This window comes from Mustela lutreola, chromosome 14 (assembly GCF_030435805.1).
Source record: "Mustela lutreola isolate mMusLut2 chromosome 14, mMusLut2.pri, whole genome shotgun sequence".
NCBI lineage: Eukaryota > Metazoa > Chordata > Mammalia > Carnivora > Mustelidae > Mustela > Mustela lutreola.
In genome coordinates, this window is record NC_081303.1 from 54,429,023 (window position 1) to 54,449,770 (window position 20,748).

Genomic DNA, 20,748 nt, shown 5'->3' on the forward strand with positions numbered 1-20,748 from the left:
AAATAAAACTCTATAAATATTCAAATAAACAAAAATAAGAAGGGAAAGGAGGGACAAGGAAACACAAGCAAAGAGTACAAATAGAAAAAGTAGTGAAACTAAAGATTACAATCCAAATATATCAATAATTAAATTATCAGTGGCGTAAGTACTCTAATTGTAAGGCAAAGATTGTGGAAGTAGATACAAAACCCATAGGAAACTCAAATATAGGAAACTCAAATATAAAGAAACAGGATAAAAATAAATAATGGGGAAAAATACATAGCCTTCAAACAGTAAGAGTAAGAAGTCTGGAGTGCTTACACAAAACACATATTAAATGTAAAGACCATAAATATGCTAAAAGTGAAATGACAGAAAAAGATACTCTGCTAACAATACTAAAATAAATACTATAGTTGCTATATTAATAGTAGGCATTGTAGATTTCAGAACCAAAATAATTAAATTTGTTAAAAGGGAGCATTTCATAATGATAAATTATGTCATCAAAAGAACATAAAATCCTAATTTTCCCCCTAACAAAAAACTCAAAACACATGAAGCAAAAAGTGATAGAATCACAAAGAGAATAACACAATTCACCATTATAGTTAGAAATTTCAATAACTATTACAAGTAAAATATAAGCAAAGATATCCAAAGGGATCTAAATAACGTATAGAGAACACAACACCAACAGCAAAATACATATTATTTTCAAGTGTCAGAGAACATTTGTAAAGGGAGTCCTTATTTGGAGGTGCTAAAAAAGTCTCAAAAATTTATAGATTCAGGTCATAAAAAGTCTGTTTTCTCACCAAAATGGAATTAAGTTAGAAGTAAGTAATAGTATGCTATCTAGAAGATCTCCAGATATTTAGAAAATAACACACTATTAAATAATGCTGCATCAAAGAAATAAATTGCAAAGAAAATTGTAAAGTATTTCAACTGAATGAAAGTGAAAACACAGCATAGCAAAATATGTTAGTTGCATAAGAAGTAGCACTTACAGAAAATTGTATAAATTCAAATGCTCATATTAGAAAAAAACACAGATCTCAAATCAAGATTCTTAGCTTTCACCTTAAGAAGCTTGAAAAAAAAAAGAGAGAGAGAGAGAGAAAGAACTTATGTCCAAAGTAAGCAAAAGAAATGAAATGAGATTAAAGGAGAAATCAAGGAGAAAAAACACACAACAGAAAAACAAAGAGGAAAAACCAATAAGCCAAAATCTGGTTCTTTGAGAGATCAATAAAATTGATAATTATCTTATCCACACTGATTGGGAAAAAAAGAAAGAAATACTTACTAATGTCAAGAATAACAGAGCCACCATCAGTATAGGCTGCAATTCCACAGATATTATAAGGACTCTAAGGAAAGATATGAACATGTTTTTCCAAAACATTCAACAACTTAGATAAAATGGACAAACTCCTTGAAAAGCACAAACGACCAAAAATAACTTAAGAAAAAGTAGATAACATGAATATCTCTATTTGGATACACGTGTGTGTGTGTGTGTGTGTGTGTGTGTGTGTGTATGTGTAGTTACATTCTCACAAATAAAACTCAAGACCCATTTAGATTTACTGGCAAATTCAAAGAAACTTTTAAAGAAGAAATAACACCAATTTTATAAAGACTCTTACAGAAAACTGAAGAGAGGTAAATATTTCCCAACTCATTCTTTGAGGACATCATAACCCTGATACCAAACCCAGATGATGGCATTATAAGAAAACAATAGTGCAAAGCTATAGCCCAATGTTTAGTAGGATATAACAAATAAAATCCAACAATATAAGAAAATAGTAATATGATGACCAAGCAGTATTTACATCAAGAATGTAGGTTTGGTTTAACATTAAAAAAATCAATTGACATAATACATCATTTTCAGAAAAAGTGTCTAATACTCAAACATCCATTCTCAATAAAACTCTCAGCAAACCAGGAAGAGAAGGGAATGCCTTCAATACACATAAATGATGTCTGCCATAAACCTACAACTTATATTACACTTAATGGTGAGAGATGAATTTTTGCCTCTGTGATTGGGAACTACACTCCTCTCATCATTTCTGTTCATCATCATACTAGAGATGTTAGCTAGCACAAAAAGGCAAATAAAAGAAAGACGAACCCACACAGGAAAGAAGGAAAGCTGTCTTAATTTGCATATGACTCGCTCATACAGGCAGAAGTTCAATGAAACCTACAAAGAAGTCAGTAAAACTGTTTAGCAAGGTTACAGGATACAATTAATTAGAAAAATTAATTTTATGTCTACATACCAAAAGGAAACAACTGAAACTGATATTTTAAAAATATCATTTGCTGTATCGTAGGGTAGTTGTAATATTTAACTTTTTGAGTAACCTACATAACTGTTTTTCCAGAGTGGCTGTACCAGTTTCCATTCTTACCAATAGTAGAAGAGGATTGCCCCCCTCACATCCTTGCCAACACCTGTTGTTTCTTGTGTTGTTCATTTTAGCCATTCTGACAGTGTGAGGTAAGATGTCATTATAGTTTTCATTTGTATTTCTCTGATTATCAGTGATGTTGAACATCTATCCATGGGTCTGTCAGCCATCTGTATGTCTTCTTTAGAAAAATGTCTATTCATGTCTTCTGCCCATTTTTTATTAGGATTATTCATTTTGGGGCACTGAGTTATATAATTTCTTTGTGTATTTTGAGTATTAATCCTCTATTATATATATCATTTGCAATTATCTTCTTCCATTCCATAGTCTGCCTTTTAGTTTTGTTGATTGTTTTCTTCACTATGCAGAAGCAATTGCACAGCTAGGTATTTATCCAAAGAACACAAAAACAATAATTCAAAGGGATATATGCACCCAATATTTATAGCACCATTTATAGCACCATTATCTACAATAGCCAAATTATGGAAACAGCCCAAATGTCCATCACCTGATGAATGGATAAAGAAAATGCAGTATACACACACAATGGAATACCACTCAGCCATAAAAAGAATGAGGTCTTGCCATTTGCAATGACATGGATGGAGCTACAGAATATTATACTGAGTGAAATAAGTTAGAGAAAGAAAAATACCGTATGATTTCACTCATATGTGAAATTTAAGATACAAAACAAATGAGCAAAGGGAAAAAAGAGAGGGAGGCAAACCAAGAAACAGACTCTTGACTACAGAGAACAAAGGGATCGTTACCAGAAGGGAGATGGGGATGGGTGGAGGGATGAGTTAAATAGGTGAAGGGGATTAAAGAATATGCCTGTTTGTTGTTGTTGTTGTTGTTTTAAGATTTTATCTATTTATTTGGGGGAGTAGAGAAGCGGAGAGAGAGGGACAAGCAGACACCCTGCTGAGTGTGGAGTCCGACATGAGGTTTGATTCCATGACCCTGAGATCATGGCCTGAGCTAAAACCAAAAGTTGGATGCTTAAGCAAATGAGCCACCCAGGAGCCCCTCCCCCCCTTTTTATAAGATTTATTTATTGGTTTGAGAGAGAGAGAACACATGCGAACACATGAGGGGGGAGAGGCAGAGGGAGAGAATCTTCAGACTCCCTGCTGAGTATGGAGCTCCACATGGAGCTCAATCTGATGACCCACGAGATCACAACCTGAGCTAAAACCAAGAGTCAGACTTCACCGACTGTATTAGGTACCCCAAGGAGTGCACTTGTAATGGGCATCACATGATGTATGGAAGTGCTGTATCACTATATCATGTGCCTGAAACTAATATTACACTGTAAGTTAACTGACTGGGATTTAAATAAAAACTTTAAAAAATAAAAACATAGGTGTGCATGTAAAAAATAGTATCATTTGCACAGCATCAAAAATGTGGAATCCATGGGAGTAAATCTGAAAAAAGATGTATGAAACCCACACATTGACAAACAAAAATCATTACTGAGAGAAATTTAAAAAGGCCTAATTAAAGAGCAAGGTACAATTTTGTTGTAGGTCAGAAGACTCAATATTGATATACGGTCTCAATTTCTTCCTTATTGATTCCTTGACTCAAATCCCACAGCAAATTTATTTTTTGTAGAAACTGGAAAACTGGAACTAAAATTGATACGAAAATCCAAAAGACCTAGAATAGCTGAAGAAAAGCCAAGAATAATTTTTTTTTTTTTTAAAGCACACACAATTTTGTGGTTGCATACAGATAGACAAATAGATCAACAAACTTACAAACAAATGTACTGATTCTTGGAAAAAGTTTAAAAATGAATCAGAGAATTTTTTTTTCAGAAAAAGCTACTAGAAATGGATTTCCACAGTCAAAAGGAAAAAAAAAAGAATTTTAATTCATATTTTATACCAAATACAAAACTTAGTTAAAAATGGATTTCATACGTAAATATAGAATTAAAACTCTAAAACTTCTAGAAGAAAACATAGTAGATATATATTAGGTATATATTAGGTATGTTTATTTCAACTAGGCAAAATTTCTTAGGTATGACACCAAAACATAATCCATAAAAGAACACATTTTTTAAATTAGACTTCATCAAAATTAAAAACTTTTGTTCTTCAAAAGACACTAAAAATATGAAAGGCAAATGAAGGCAGTGATAAAATATTTGTAAGGGACATATTTAATAAAGTGTCAGAATATATAAGGATTCATAAGAATATATAAAAACTCAGGAATAAGAAACCAAACCGAAAGGGGGAGGGGAGGAATAAACAAAAGATGTGGACAGACACTTCATGAAAGAAGATAAACAGAAGAGAAATGCCAACATAGAAAATAGCCTCAATATCAGTAGACCCTAGAGAAATGCAAATTAAAACCAGGATAAAGTATCACCATACATCTACTAGGATGCTTAAAAGTAAAAACACTGACTATTGGAAATATTGGTGAAGTTATAAAGGAACAAAATCTCACACACACTGCTAGAAGAAATCTAAAATTGTATAAATGTTTTGAAAAAGAGTCTGGCAATTTCCTTGAAGTTAAACCATATACCTACCTATCCATTCTACCCATTCCACTCTAAAGTAGTTACCCAAGAGAACTGTTAATATCCTAAACAGGTAAAAACCCAAGTGTCCATCAATCAGTAAATGGAAAAACAAATTTCAGCATATCTGTACAATGAAATACTATTTAGCAATAGAAAGGAATAAACTGTCCATATGTGCATCAACACAGATGAATTTTAAAATAAGTATGCTGAATGAAAGGAGCCATACACGCACACAAATACAGAGCATATAATTTCATTTACTTAAAATTCTAGAGAAAGCAAATTAAACCACACTAACAGAAAGTATACTGTGGTTACCTAGGTCGGGTATGTAGGGAGAACATGGAACGGGAGGAAAGGGTAAGTTAGGCTTTTAGGGTGATAGATATATTCATTATCTTGAATGTGGTAATGGTTTCAATGAGTCTATATACCATGTTAAAGCTCAGCAAATTGTACATTTAAATATGAAAGGTCTTTTTTTTTTTTATATTGCTGTAAGAGGAGAATCAATACACAGATAAGATTACCTACTATGGAAAAAGGAATATGATCCAATTTTCTTCTAATTTATTTATTTAAAAAATAATAAAAATGAAACCAAAATTTGAATGTAGAGTTCATAGCAAATAATTTAAATTGGATAAGCAATAAATAAATATTAAATATTTTTATTTAATACAGGGAAGATACATATATTTTCCCTAATTTATTTTCTCTTTATAAAAGCTATTTTAACATTAGCAATATTAATTCATTTTCTGTAAATATATGTTCTATTTTCCATGTTATCTTTTCTTTCAACTTTATAATTTCATTTTTTAAAATTTTTATTATACTAGTCACAAAGGAGAAATTACCTTTTAATACCTACAAAAATACAGGGAAAAAATGGAATAATAGAGCATAATTTGAAATAAAGAAAGCCTTTTACATCTACACAAACATCCCAACATTTTAAAAGAAAAATTTAACTAAATAATTAAAAACTCAGAAGTAGATCTCTTAGAGATTTATTTTTACACAGCATGAAATAAGAATCTAATGTCCTTTTCTGCAATTCTAATTGTCACTTAATAAATTCTCATACATGCTTAGCTCTATTTCCATACTTTCCGTTCTGTACTACTAGATTTATTTGTATCTGCAACTATATCAAATGTTTTATTAATATGTTTATATAAAACTCCATAGTAATTAAATTAGTTCCCAGTCATTGTTCTTTTTTCAAAAGAATCACTTGTCAATTTACTCACCCAGATAAATACTGTATAATTTTCAAGATTGAAAAAAACACTACTTTGAGTTTTTATTAATTTTAATTAATTTAAAAGGATTGACATATTTAACATGTTTTGTTGTCATAACCTGGAGCATCAGTTACTGGGGTTGTCTCTCATGCATTCAATAAAGTAAGGCCAGTTTCTTCATGTTGTTGTCACTTCACATATGACTATAACTAGTATTATTAAATGTGCTTTCATATCATATTTAGTAAAACTGGAAAAAATCTTTTTGGAAATTGACCAAAATTAAACCCACCACTAAGAGCAAAAAAAAGGGTAAGTTATCTTTAGAGAACAGTTATGTGCTTCCTATAATATATATTATAAATTTATATATATAAATAAAATTTATTTATATATAAATAAAATATATAATAATTTATATATAAATAAAAATTATTTTATAGGGGCGCCTGGGTGGCTCATTGGGTTAAAGCCTCTGCCTTCGGCTTGGGTCATGATCTCAGGGTCCTGGGATAGAGACCCACATAAATAAATAAAATCTTTAAAAAAATATTTTATATATAAAAATAATGGTATTACTAGACTTACCTGTACTGAATTCTCCATACAAATTCTTTGTAAATGAAATTTCTTTTATGTAACCATACATATACTGGCATGTTTATAAAGAAAACCAAAATTAGTCTCTCTACTGTTACACTTTGTAAATCTTTGTATTTCCTAAGGCCCCTGGAGTAGTAATATGATCTAAAAAAAACACACACACAGAAATTTTTGTGATTTTTTTTTTCCAAAATATGTAGCCTTCTGCCATGTAGACTGAGAAGGTTATTAGCACAATCTTCTCTCTGTAAACTGCCTGCTAAGAAAGTAAATGAACTACTAACTACACCTCTAATAGTTGCAAAACCAAATGGTAACTGAAAGGCCCCATTGTAGTAAATATCCTCTAAACACAGGAAAATAATTGTTGAGTGACTGATCAGGTATGTTATAAGAAAATATTTCATTTCCTGAATGTTAATGTTAAGTTATTTTCCCTAGTGACTCCTAAAATATACTCTTATAATGTGGTTTCATCTCTAACAGAAAGGAGGCTTTTTCCCATCTAACCTACAATATCTTTTGCTATTGTGTACAGTGTCATTTTGCTGTCATTCAATACACAGAAGCAGATGTCCCTTTGCTCCCATATCCCACTTTCCATTGTCCCTGCTGCAAATCTTTCAGTGATTCTTTTTATGGGCTGAAGACCATTTCATTCTATCAGCCTTTCCTTTTCATGAGCTTCAGAGAATACAATGAGACATGGCATGGTGCAAGGAGACAGAAAGTAAGGCACTGTATTCTGAGATGTAAAGTCAACAATAAGTTGAGTAAGAGACAGGTAGAACTTAGGAAAACATTTAGTCTAGTCCTCCCAAGAAAAGTAGATTGACAGTTGATACATATTATTTAGGAAAACTTTCTACCTATTGAATAAAAAGAAAAGCAAAAATAGTGAACAGAATCACTAGAGTTGGCACCATTTTCCATCAAATTCTATTTCTCTTATTCCACAGCAATGGGCCCTTAACTGATCAGATATTTATCTAGCTAATGTAGCTTTTCTTTCAGCTGCAGGTGGGGATGTAATAAAGCTCTAAACAGTAGTATGTGGATGGAGATGATGCTTGTAACTTGAGTAACTTGTTTAAAAGAAAATGACCTGGGACGCTGGGTGGCTCAGTCAGTACATCAGACTCTTGATTTCAGCTCAGGTCATGACGTCTCCATAGTGAGATCTCTGTGCTCAGCATGGAGTCGGCTTGGGTTCTCTTTTACCCTCTCCCTCTGCTCCTCCCCCTACCAATGATTGATCTTACTCTCTCTCCCTCAAATAAATAGATAAAAGGAAGGGAAGGGAAGGGAAGGAAGGAAAAGAGAGAGAAAGAGAAGAAAGACAGAAAAGAAAAGAAAGGAAAAGAAAATAAAAGAAAAGAAAACTTACCTAAATTTCCCTTCCTCACTTACACTTTCTCTCAGACTGAAACATGGTGTGGTAGAAGTCTAGTTCTGACATGACAGATAAAGAAAACTTTCTTTGAGATGAACGGATGGAAGGAACCCGGATTTTTGAGTGTCTCATCAAGTTGAGTCCCCAGCAGTCTAACTAACTTCCGGACTGTTTTGGAAGAACTAAATTTCTATCTTATTTAAGCAACTCTATTTGGGATATTTGTTTTATCAGCATAGATTTAATGAAACAGGGGCTTACATATAAACCTGACACCAACCTTAAAATGGAAAAAATATTGTGTTAACATTCAAATCAACTGAGAGGATACAGTTAAGAGTGACCAAACAGAAAATCAAATGGGGAGTATGAAAAAAAATTTGGCAGTCCAATATATATGAGAAAATAATAATTTTTAAAAGATTTAACACCAAAAACTAAAGAAAAAATCCAAATAATTTGCTATCAGAAAAATAAAAAACTGAACTGTAAGGCACAGAAAATAAAATATGAAATACAAAGTGCCAGACTGGTCCATAAACTGAGATGCAGGGAGAGCTGACTAAAATAAGTTGGGATCACAAAGAAACTAAAATTTTAAGTTGGGTTTCAGTCTGCCCTGGAAGTTTTAAAGAATTAGAATCTCATCACAGAAAACACAATCAATTATGCAGAGTGAAATGGATAAACACATTAAAATGATGTCACAAAATAAGCATTTTAAAATTAGAAGTCAACAAAACATGATGATAAATCTTTCTTTTTTTTTTTTTAAGATTTTATTTATTTGTCAGAGAGGAGCGAGAGGGAGCACAGGCAAACAGAGTGGCAGGCAGAGGCAGAGGGAGAAGCAGGCTCCCTGCCAAGCAAGGAGCCCGATGTGGGACCTGATCCCAGTACGCTGGGATCATGACCTGAGCTGAAGGCAGCTGCTTAACCAACTGAGCCACCCAGGCATCCCGATGATAAATCTTTTTTGAGTGCATGTTTAAAGAATAAATTTCTAAAGGGGTCAAAAAAAGAGAAAACATGTGGGCTATTTACAAAGGAATGAAAATTAGGCCATAAGAATCTAATACTACATCCAAATGAAAAAAACAACAGTCAAATGATGCTTAGCAGGGGAAGGGACAGAAAAGAGTATGAAGAAAGTTTTAAAAATACATACTCAATGGAACTATCATTTTTCTGTGAAGGTACTGGAATTAGACTGATACATAAAGGCTTAGAAAACATGCTATGCACCGACTCTATGAAAATCACTTACAGACATACTCCTGTCAATCTTGAAATGAATCAAATAATAGATTTTAAAAGACTAGAGTAATCTTCTATACCATATAAGTGCTTTTTAGCTATGGAAAGAAAGGAAAAGAAGTAAAAGTAGTGAGATGAGGATGTGTACTTTTAGAACAAAACCGTAGTGACAATAAGATAGGAAAAACCAATACAGCTTGAGAAAATATCTGAACTCCAAAGTCCTAAAGGAGGCAGAAGGCTCAAACTGAATACAGGGGACATCCAAAGACATGTTGCTATCCATGCCACCCCCTTGCATTTCTTTTATAGAAATCTAGAAATGTGTAATAACGGCTCATGCTTACAGAAGGAACCACACGTATCTGCCTCATTGAGCACATTTTGTGTGTGTGGATTGCACCTGGGTTCACACTGATTCCAGAGTACTCTACATAGACTTAGGGAGTATTTAGGTAGCCCACTTGCCTTCCATAGATAAGTGATGAATAACAACTTAAAATCTTGCAAAATGTATTGTTTTCTGTATTTTTGCAAGAATTGACAAGACCTGACAAACCAAAGAGGGTATTGTGAGTTCTTAAGCTGAAATACAAAGTATGTCTAAACAGACACTGTGACTCTTTTTTTTATTTAATGCAATAGATAAAAAAGAATTTTTTAAAAAGAATTATAAAAATTTTTAAATGTCCCTAATAATCTATCATTAACAAGTTTTATAAAATGGAAGTTCAAGGATAATTAGGTTTCCAGTTCTGCATAAAGGACAGCCAAAAGTTATTGTCTTATTCTTAGATATAATGTGATTAAAGTCCCCTACTAGGCAAAGAATGTTACATTGATCCGAAAGTTTTACACCTTCTGTTATTATATTTAAAAATCAAAACTACCCCCATCCTAAAGCACTCTTTCTTCTGGTATTCTGCTATATCACATCCTCTTGGCTTTCCTTTCTTCTTTACCAGCTCTTTCCTATCTTCTTGACCAATGGCTTGTAACTGTGTAAACCTGGCCTGGCTGTGTTAAAAAAAAAATTCATTTTAAAAAACAAACAGCCCTGTTTAATGTACTAACATGTTGTCTATGGCTGCATTCACATTGCAATGGTAGAACTGAGTAGTTACAACAGAGACCACATGGCCTACAAAATTTTAAAACATTTACTGTCTAGCTCTATGCAGAAAAAATGTACCAGTCCTACTCTTCATGATTATCATTCCTCAGTTTTGTCCTGAGGCTTCCTCTCCTCTTCTTCTGTATACTCTCCTTCATCATTTAATCTAATCATTTCATTACTTCCAACTCACAAGCCTGTACCTTTAGACCAGACCTCTTCCCCTACCTTCAGACGCCCATGTCCAACACTCTTTGGGGCATATCCATCTGGATGTTTTCCAGTTTTCCTGTTCTCAGTTCATCCAAAAATAAATTCATCATCCTCTTTCTACCAAATATTGACATTCCTGTTTCCCAGCAAATGTATTCACTGCTCATCTGGTGATGAAGAGAACTTTGCTGATTAATAGAACTTTGCTGATTCTTCCTCCCCAGAGCATACATTCATTCTGGTATGCTACCATATCTCCTCAAATCCTTCTAATTCTCCTCCACATACCACTCTAGCCCAAAATGCCATCATGTCTTCTCTGGACTACTGAAACGTTCTTTAATTGATAACTGTACAGTCTTTCTTCTCTCTAATCCTATATTTACATTAGATCAACCTTATTCTTTAGATACAAAGACCAAATCGATACTTGTATTCTGCTATAATACCTGATATCTAATAAGTGATCAGTATTTTTACATGAATAAATAATGGTAACTATAATATGTCAAAAGGAATAGAGCAATAAATAGGTCTGAGTCCACATGCTCATACAGGGCAAGGTGGTATAAATTTACAACTATCCTTTCATAGTAGAAAATACTACATAAAATAACACAGCAGAGATTTCAAGAAGATCAACAAATCTGCTTACTCTTCTTCTGGGGCAGACAGCTAGACTATTTCCCATTTTTGTTGTTGTTCTTGATTTTTCAGTTACATCTGGATATATGAAATATTTCTAACCAATTGAATGTGTGAGGGGGTGAAAACTGTCACTTAGAGACCTCATCTCTTACCACTTCCCATTTGTGAGCTTTCATGCTCTCTCCCCTTCCTATTTGATGCAAGGAAAGAAGGGCAAGTTTGGGATATTCATGCTTAAAATAGCAGGCAGAAAGAGAAAAAGAAAGACCCTCTAAGTTTCTGAATCACCACTTAAAGAGAAAATACCTCAACAACACTGCGGTAGACTCAATAATGATCCCCACCCAAATATGTCAGGCACTAATCCCGTGAATCTGAATTTTAGCTTATATTGCAAAATGGGACTTTCCAGATAAGATTAAGGATCTTGAAATTCAGCATTAGCATAGGTTATCTGGGTAGGCCCAAGGTAATCACAAGGATCCTAAGAGGGACCCAAGAGGACACAGGATCAGAGTAGAAGGCACTATGATGATGAAATGAGAGGAAGAAAAAGGAAAGTGAGGTGGGACCATGGTCGGAGAGTGAAACAGAAGAACACTAGGAGTGGGTTCCATCCTAGAGCCCCTAGAAGGAGCCAGAACTGCTGACACTTTGATTTTAGTCCTGTAAGTCTCACTTGGCTTTCTGATCTTTAAAACTGTGAGAGAATGAATTTCTGTCATTCCAGCCTCTAAGTTTGTGATGATTTATTATTGATCCTGGCAACGTGGGGTCCTTCATAACTATCCACGAAAGATCAGAAATGGATTCTGAGATGAAGCTAGATGGAGACAGGATGCAAAGGAATGTGAGGAAGTGGAGACAGCAAGTTCAAATAACATTTTCATAAAAAGTGAGGACTGAATGAAAAAATGGATTTATATTGGTGGATACCGGAGCATATATGGACTCTGAGGATGAGCGTTCGTTTGGGAGGGAGGAACAGATGACTCAGGGCGGAGTGGAAATGACTGGAAGAGAAAAGTCCTTGAAAAGGAGACAGTGGGTCTGGTTAGAACTGAGTAAGAATACACTGGCCTTGATAAGAAAAGGGGCACTTGCTCTTCTTCAAGACTGTAGGAGAAGATGCACTCAGGTGCTTACAGATAAATAAGTTGGCGATAGCAAGGTAAGGGCCTTTACAAATGAGAGGTTCTATCTTCCCTATGAAGGAAAAAGCATCAGCTAAAATTACATACAGAGTAAGAAGTTTTATAAGCTATGAATTAATAGGATTTTCATGAGCTTACAGAGAAAATCTTGTTTCAAATTTGACAATTATGCATTTATAATGACATCACCATGGTTGTGTGTGTGTTTGTGTGTGTGTGTGCGTGCACATGTGTGTATTGTTTTGCTTTCTCCAACAATATTTAACAGTACAGGTTGAAGCATAGAGAAGCCACTTGTTTACCTCATGAAGGCCTTCTGATTGAAGAGAAGGAAAAGGAAAGACATTTCAAAATATTTGTAAAGCAGTAATAAGTGGTACTATTAAGTAGTAATAATCATCACAAATCATGGACTCCAAATTTAAAAAGGAGAGCAAATAGGAGGGGGTGGTGGATAGAATAAATTGGTAACAATAAATTCAAGATATCCATAGAACTGCCCAAACAAATGATCTTCATTGTCAGGTGTCTACAAAGAGGGCCTGAGTTATAGCTGAAGATGAAGGAAAACAAACAAATACAAACGCAAACCATGGCAGACTAGAGGATGTGTTTAAAGCTTACATATTCCCAGTGGGGGCTTCTCTCTGTAGTGTGAGGTGGAGGACTTTGAAAGGGAATTTTGCACACCCAGTGTTAGACCCTACAAAGGGCAAGTAAGAGCCAGAAGCACAGAGATACAGTATATTACCACTGTTTGACCTCACTGTAACTTTCTCTAAAAATTAGAAATACAACAGCATAAACCCATATGCCTGTGTTGGCATGATTATGATGTAATAAATGACCTATCTGTCATCTCACTCTAGCACTCTAGACCTTGATAAACTTGCCCTGTTACAATATCTGTTCCTATACTTTTATATGAGAAAACCTACTTGTTAACATACCCAGAGAAGACCCATTAACCAAGTTATACAAGTAAATATAAAATCAGAATGAAAATATAAAATGAAAAGTATTAGATTACTAATGATCAAAGCATTTCCTTCCTAAAGGAACACCAATATTGGATAAGGAGAGAAAAAATATTTTATAATCATATAATTATGACAAGTGTAAACATAAAAAAGAACTATTTAGGAGTACCTTACGGTTTTTATTTTGCGATGCAAAGGGGTTAAACAACACTCGTTTCATCTATCTCATGATAGGGATGTTCTTGCTAAAAGAATTTTAAAATTAAAAAATTCACTGGCTTCAATTCCCTGATCCTACCTAAGTACCTGATCTTCAGGTAACTACAAACTTCTCCCCAAGTTATTTTTTGTGCATCAATTTAGCCACCAAATAGTGAAAATATCTGTCCATTTTATTTGTAGGAAAATAAACATCCACCATGGAGCCCTATAATAACTAAGTTTTTCCTGTGACTCTGCTAAAGAAGCAGTAACCAACATGTACTTACAAACAGGGATGAATGAGTACAAGGGGAAAGGCTAGATGAGTAGCTCAGATTTAAAATACAATGAATCAACTATCGTATTTTACTTCAGAAACCTAAGTAATATAGATGAACTGGGGAAAAACCCTACAGTTCTGGGCCATTCAAAAAATAGAAATATGTTTACTTATGAAGTTTCCATGAAGTGGTTTTGTTTGTTGTTATTCTCTTCCATTAATTCTAAGTTTTATTTTTTACTTAATTTTACCATCAGAAATAATCAAATCAAAAGCATTTACTAAGTCAAATACCATTTATCTAATACTTGAAGTCATAAATTAAGGAAAGCCGGGGAGGAAATATGCGAGGAAACACACAGAAAATGGTTATCAGGAAGGATAAAGTAAGTCACCCGAGTGCCTCTTACATCATCATAAAAGCAAAGGGAATATAGACTGCTGACATTCCATATATGGTTATGCTAGATAATCTTCCTTCCCCTCCATTTGTATGGAAAACTTACATCCATGCATTACTTAAGGTCTCCATTTAAATCAAAATATTTAGTGGAGTAGTGAAGTTGCTTATATCCGTAAATAAATGGATCTTGTGTCACCATGCATCCCTGTAGTATAGTAGACATGTGGTCAAGGTGATGATCCCAGGATCTTTGAGATGCCATCCTCACAGAGCTTTATTCCCACTTTTCTCCTAACTTTCCTTGGCCTTATTGTTTATATAACTTACCCTATCCCTCCTGCAAACCAAGAAACTGGTAATAGCTCTGGATATTCATGCTACCTAACAAATCAGTTTCCCAGGTCTGCCATCACCCTAGCGGCCCTGGCTTAGGTAATTCCCTGAACTATATTTTTAAAAGCCACCTAAATTTAGCTAAACACAGAGACTTCTGAAAAACCACCTTTAGGTGAAAGATCAATAGCACAGATTATTTAATAGGATTCTTAAAGAATGTTAAAAATGGATCAGGACTGAAGACTGTGTTTCAATTTTAACCAAGTACACAAAGCAAGAGAAAAATGATATGAACTTGAAAAATGGTATGGTATGTAGATAAATATACAAACCAAGAAATCACCCATTAAAATGGATTATTTCAAGAAAAATATGATTGTGTATAAAGTTAGGCTCTAAGAAAAAGAAATACAAGAATTAAGTGAGATAATACAATTGTACCCTTGTCTTATTCAACATTACTTATCAAAGCTTGGAATTAATAATAGAAATGTGCTAAATGAAAGTCTCTTACAAATAGAAGTTCTATACAAGCATTTGAAAAAGAGCTTAAGATTCTGTTTAAAGCAATAATCAGGAACAGAAGTTTTAGTAGATCAAAGTAACATCTTCTGTGTCATGTCACTTTGCAGAACAATTAAGGATTTTGTTAATAACCATCTGCTAGGTTGGGGCTTTTTTTAGTGAAATTAATTTTTTTTCATTAAAAAAAAGGACATACCATCTCATGACTATATTTGAGTCAGCATATGCAGAATTTTTTTCACATCAGAATGACAATTTTTTGTCATAGAGTCTTTTAGAAATCAGCTTTCAAGAGAGTCGATAAATTATATGATGTTGTCAGATGAGGTAACGGAGTAAAAAAAAATCTCTAATTAGATAAAATTCTAATAGTTGTGAATTTATGGGAGCTGTGAATAAGATGAGTGTCAATTAAAATGTCCAAAAATCTAAAATAAGAGCTTATCTTTTATAGCAGTACATTATACAAGAGTTTTCCCTCTCTTTGATTTTCAACCAAACTGGAAAAAAATTAAGGGTTAAGTATTTAAGCTTTGAAACCTAGACCTATTCTGTCATAATTGGAAAATGCACTAGTTAGGAGAAGACTGTTCATAAGATTTTGGAAGGCAACATTTTTTTTTTTTAAATGACAACCTTTATGGAATTTTCTGTGAAAACTGTTTTTCGCTTTAATCAAAATATTTTTTAACTAATAATACACTATATGTCTCGAGGGATAAAAGAAAAGAAAAAAGAAACTAATGGGAAAAGAGATCCATCATTTGCATTTTATTTAACAGAGTGTTCAGAGACACGTTTAAATATCCAGAAAAGAAAAGGAAAAAAACCTTTAAACAAAACATATAACCACATCTGGTCACATAACCAAAGTATTTTTTTAATCTTCTATTCTCTTGACCTCTGCACTTTGAATCAGGGGCATCTGTTACGATTCACTCTGTCCTACAGACCTTTATGACAGGTCTTCAGAACTCTGAATGTGGACAATTTATAAAGAGACAAAGCACCTTTAAAATTATTTCTTTGAAGATGTCTATTTCAATTCTGAAAGTAAATGTCTGGAATAAAAGTCAAACCTTAAATTCTAGTTTAATTGGTAGATGGCAATTGAAGAAGAATTACAGAATTTTTCATTTTTCTATGCATGATGTCTCTGTAGGCTCACTATTTAGAAAACTTGGAATTATAAAATTTAAGGTCCAGAAGATATCTTAAGAGAATTCCCAGCCCGCATCTCCATTACAAAGATTAAACATAACAGAGCATCGAAGAGCCTAACCCAGATTCCTACCCCCAAAACCAGATTCTGAGTGCCCTAAAAAACTAAAAGACCCACCAATGTCATTGGTCTTTTTACCAGGCAATTAAGATTCATCAGAGAAGACGCATTTACTCTCATAGGAAAAGGAAAAGTACTTATAGCTGGCCACCTTTACTCTGAAAAACAAAAACAGGGAAGTCTAAGGATCCCATAGTCCTGCTTATGGATTTCAACTTATTTCTATTTTCTTTAAAATATATATATTTTTCATATATATATATATTATATATGTGTATATATATATTTAATTTTTTTTTTTTTTTTTTGAGAAAGAGAGAGAGAGGGAGAGCACAAGAAAACACAAAAACATTAGTGGGCAGAGGGGCGGAGGGAGAGGGACAAGCACACTTTCCGCTAAGCAGGGAGCCCAGTGGGGGGCTCGAACCTGGGACCCCAAGGTCCCAACCTGAGCTGAAGTCAGATGCTTAACTGATTGAGCCACCCGGGAGCTCCAACTTATTTATATATTCACTGTTGGTTTCACTCCTGCCTTCTACTATAAGAGCACCCCAGCCAATTTTAAGTGTTAACTTGCTTATACATTCCTTGCTTGCTGACCAATAAGTCCTCGATCTGCAGCAGAACTTCTTTTCAGAATTATAGACCCCGGCCCTGCGGAGTGAAGAACCAAACTCTCCCAGAAGATAGGGCTTGACTACATGTGAAAACAGCTGCTGCAGATGCCAGCGCATCTATACAGGACGATGCCACAGCCAAGTCACCGCCTGCTTCTCCTGCATGTAGCACCCCCTCCCTTTTCCCCAGGTCTTGCCTTTTAAACTCTCCAGGTTTGCCTGGATGGAGAAGACAGTCTTTGAAACAACAGTCCACCATCTTGTCTGGCTGTCAGCTTCCTGAATAAAGCCCGCTTTCCTTTCCCACCATCCTTGTCTATCAAATATTGATTTTCAAGTGGTGAACAGCTGAACCTGAGTTTGGAACCGGTTTTCTGTCTGGTAACATTATTATGTCCAGTGTCCGTAAGCTGAGACTATCTCTGCTCCAATTTCTCCAAAGAATAAAGCTCCTCTTACCTCCTGGAGAATGGTGTGGGGCAGTTGCTTGGCCACATGGAAAAGGGGGAGCGCTGGAAATCCAAGGTTTCTGTTAACAGACTTCCGAGTAGTCACCTGTCTTCACTGCTCTCCCTCCCTTGTGCCTTCTGCCCTACTTGTTATTTCTAAGCACAGAATCTTTCAGGAACTTGGCAGGGACATTTCTCCCCACCTGGAGGGTCCATGTGTCCAACCTCTGACACAGACAACACAGTTTTTTTTTTGCTTCATTCAAATGCCACTCCTCCATCCTTTTTTAAAATACTGAGATTTAAACTCCTTTGCTGTTGGGGCACCTGGGTGGCTCAGTTGGTTAAGCATCTGACTTTGGCTAAGGTCATGACCTCTGGGTCCTGGAATGGAGCCTTGCATTGAGCTCCCCGCTCAGTGGGGAGTCTTCTCCCTCTGCCCTGCCTCTGCATCCATGCTCTCTTTCGCTCTTAAATAAAATCTTTTAAAAAAATAAACTCCTTTGCTGTCTTTCCTGTTATTTTTAACTCTTGCTTAATACCATTCTTATTTCCTTATCATTTTCACTGTAGTGAGGTTATAAGGCACAAATCATATTCATATAAATTACTGAATTTCATATTTTCTCTTAAATAAATGTGCATTTTTTAAAGCACAGGCATATAATTATATGTGGGTTACGATAAAAATTCTATGAAAATTTTATCTGTTCTGGCCTCCACTCCTTCCTCATCATCTAGAACAGGGCTTAATCAATAATTACATTTGCATGAATGCATAAATACATGTATTTACAAAACAATTTCTTTGTGAAGTATTTTCACGTGGCAATTCTAGACCACTTTTTTATTGATGTTTAAGTTGCCATTAAAACATACCTTCACAGTATTCCATTGCATGGGATTTCTGTAAGTACAGACTCACCTTATTGTTAAAAGCAAACCTACATTCCATAGAAAGAATCAGAAGTAGAAATAACTGAGAAAGTGCGTAAGTGTATGCGTGTATATGCATACAGATACATAGAGATATATGGTTATAGCTTCTCATTTACAACAGGTTCTTCAGTTTATCCTTAGCAGTTTAGCTCAAGCATCTCTGAGCCATATATAATAGAATCAGTCCCAGAGACAGAAAACTTGAGCAATGTTCATGGCTTGACATAAAAAGTGGACCTTATCTTGAGTCCCACAGTACATCATTACTCTGTGGCAAATAACCACCACATGTAATTTAGAAAGGTCCTTCATACACTTTGACTGCATCCACTCTGGTCTATTACATAAAATACACCCAAGGTCAAGTTCAACAGGGAAATATTAGGAAGTATGCCTCTTTCCCTCCTTTGAGTAATTCAGCATCTTTCATCGTTGTTTAAAAAGTTTAAAAATCCTTAAAACATGGCATTTATTTTCATTTTCAAAATTTTTAAGTTACTGAGATATACAATCTAGTCCAAACTAAAGAGGAGTTCTCCCTTTTAGGTCTTCTTTTCATCTAATTCATGATTTTCCTTCTCATTTCTTTTATTCTTGTGCTGCCTTCTAATTCCTCGCTACCCTGGTTTTTAAAATTCTTCTTCCTTTTTCTTTCCTTTCTGTCCTTTTTCTATGTCCTCTTCCATTATTTTGCAGTGGTGTAAGTCTTTTGAGAAAAAAAAAAAAAAGATTAAATAAGCAAGTTTCATATTCATGCTCCAAAAATCATATCCTTTTTGTGTTTTGTACATGCCTGATTTACTGAAGGTTTATTACTTGAGTTGAAAAGTGGCACTATTCAAATCAAGATTGGGTAATCTCAGAGAATGGGAGTAGAGGTAGGCAGGCATTCTAGGGAGGTAGAACTGTGTTGGGAGTGGAGAGAAATCTGTAACAGAATATTTGGGATTGATCTTAATGCCATTCATATTGTACTACATAGTTATCTACTATGAGGCACAAACTATTAAATGGAAAAACTCATCTGTTCTCTTTCACCCTCCACACATCCTCCCACATACACATTCTTTGTTTTTCTGTGTCTCTGCATGTATGTGTGTAGTGAGTGGTGAAATCACCGATTGTTTAGTTGTAAAGATACAATTTGGATATTTACTTCACTATTGATTATCAAAAGTGAAACTTGAGCAAGTTACTAATTACTCTAAGCCTTAGAACTCCTTTATACAATGAGGATGCAAATACTTAATGCTCAGGTTGTTGTCAGAGTATTTAAATAATATCGTATGTCTAGTTGTTGATTTGGCCTAGAGCCTGGCGAACGCTCTGTGGTGAAAACTGGTAGCTATTCACCAAAATCCATGTTCTCTCTTCCCTCAGACCAGAGCAAGACCACAATACCTCACTGCCTTTGAAGATAAAAGAGTCCCGTGCTAGCATTATTGTGAGTAGACCCTGAGCAAAAGTGCTACCTGCTCCATTCTGGCCAATAAACATCTTGCGGTATCATTGTCTCTGTTCCTTCTCCTTCAGGGGGTGAGGAAGCAGGATCTGAGAAGCTGTGTAAATTCTTCTCCTGCTCCTTTGAAATGTATGTAAATCTTCTCGCATGTTCTTTCCAGTTTTAGGACTCAGAAAATATCTTTAAGACCTAAGAATCCTATCTTTGAAACGTAACAGTGGAATGTAAGAACACCCCTCCAGATCAATTACTTTGGGAGGTAGTTAGAAAGAGCTAGAATGTTACGTGCTTAATGTACTCCTTGCTTCTTACATGCAGGTTAATACAATAAAGAGGTGAACTCAGCAAAGAGGTCCTGGTTTGACAGCAGAGACGCAAGTGAACAGAGTCCTGAATTTCAGGATCTTTAAAACTTGAAATGTAAACCATAACCTAGGAATAGGAAATAAGACTGAGAGCATTTGAATAAAAAAAAAAAAAAATCCATTCGATTTTCAAGTTTATCAGAGGAAAGCAGCACACATGACACACAGCCTATTTGAATGGTCTCAACTACCATTTTGTTTAGAAAAAAATAAAAAATAAGAAGGAAGGAAGGAAGAAGGGAGGACAGAAATTCTCTACTGTGCCTAAGCCACTGTATATTCTTAGAGTCCAGA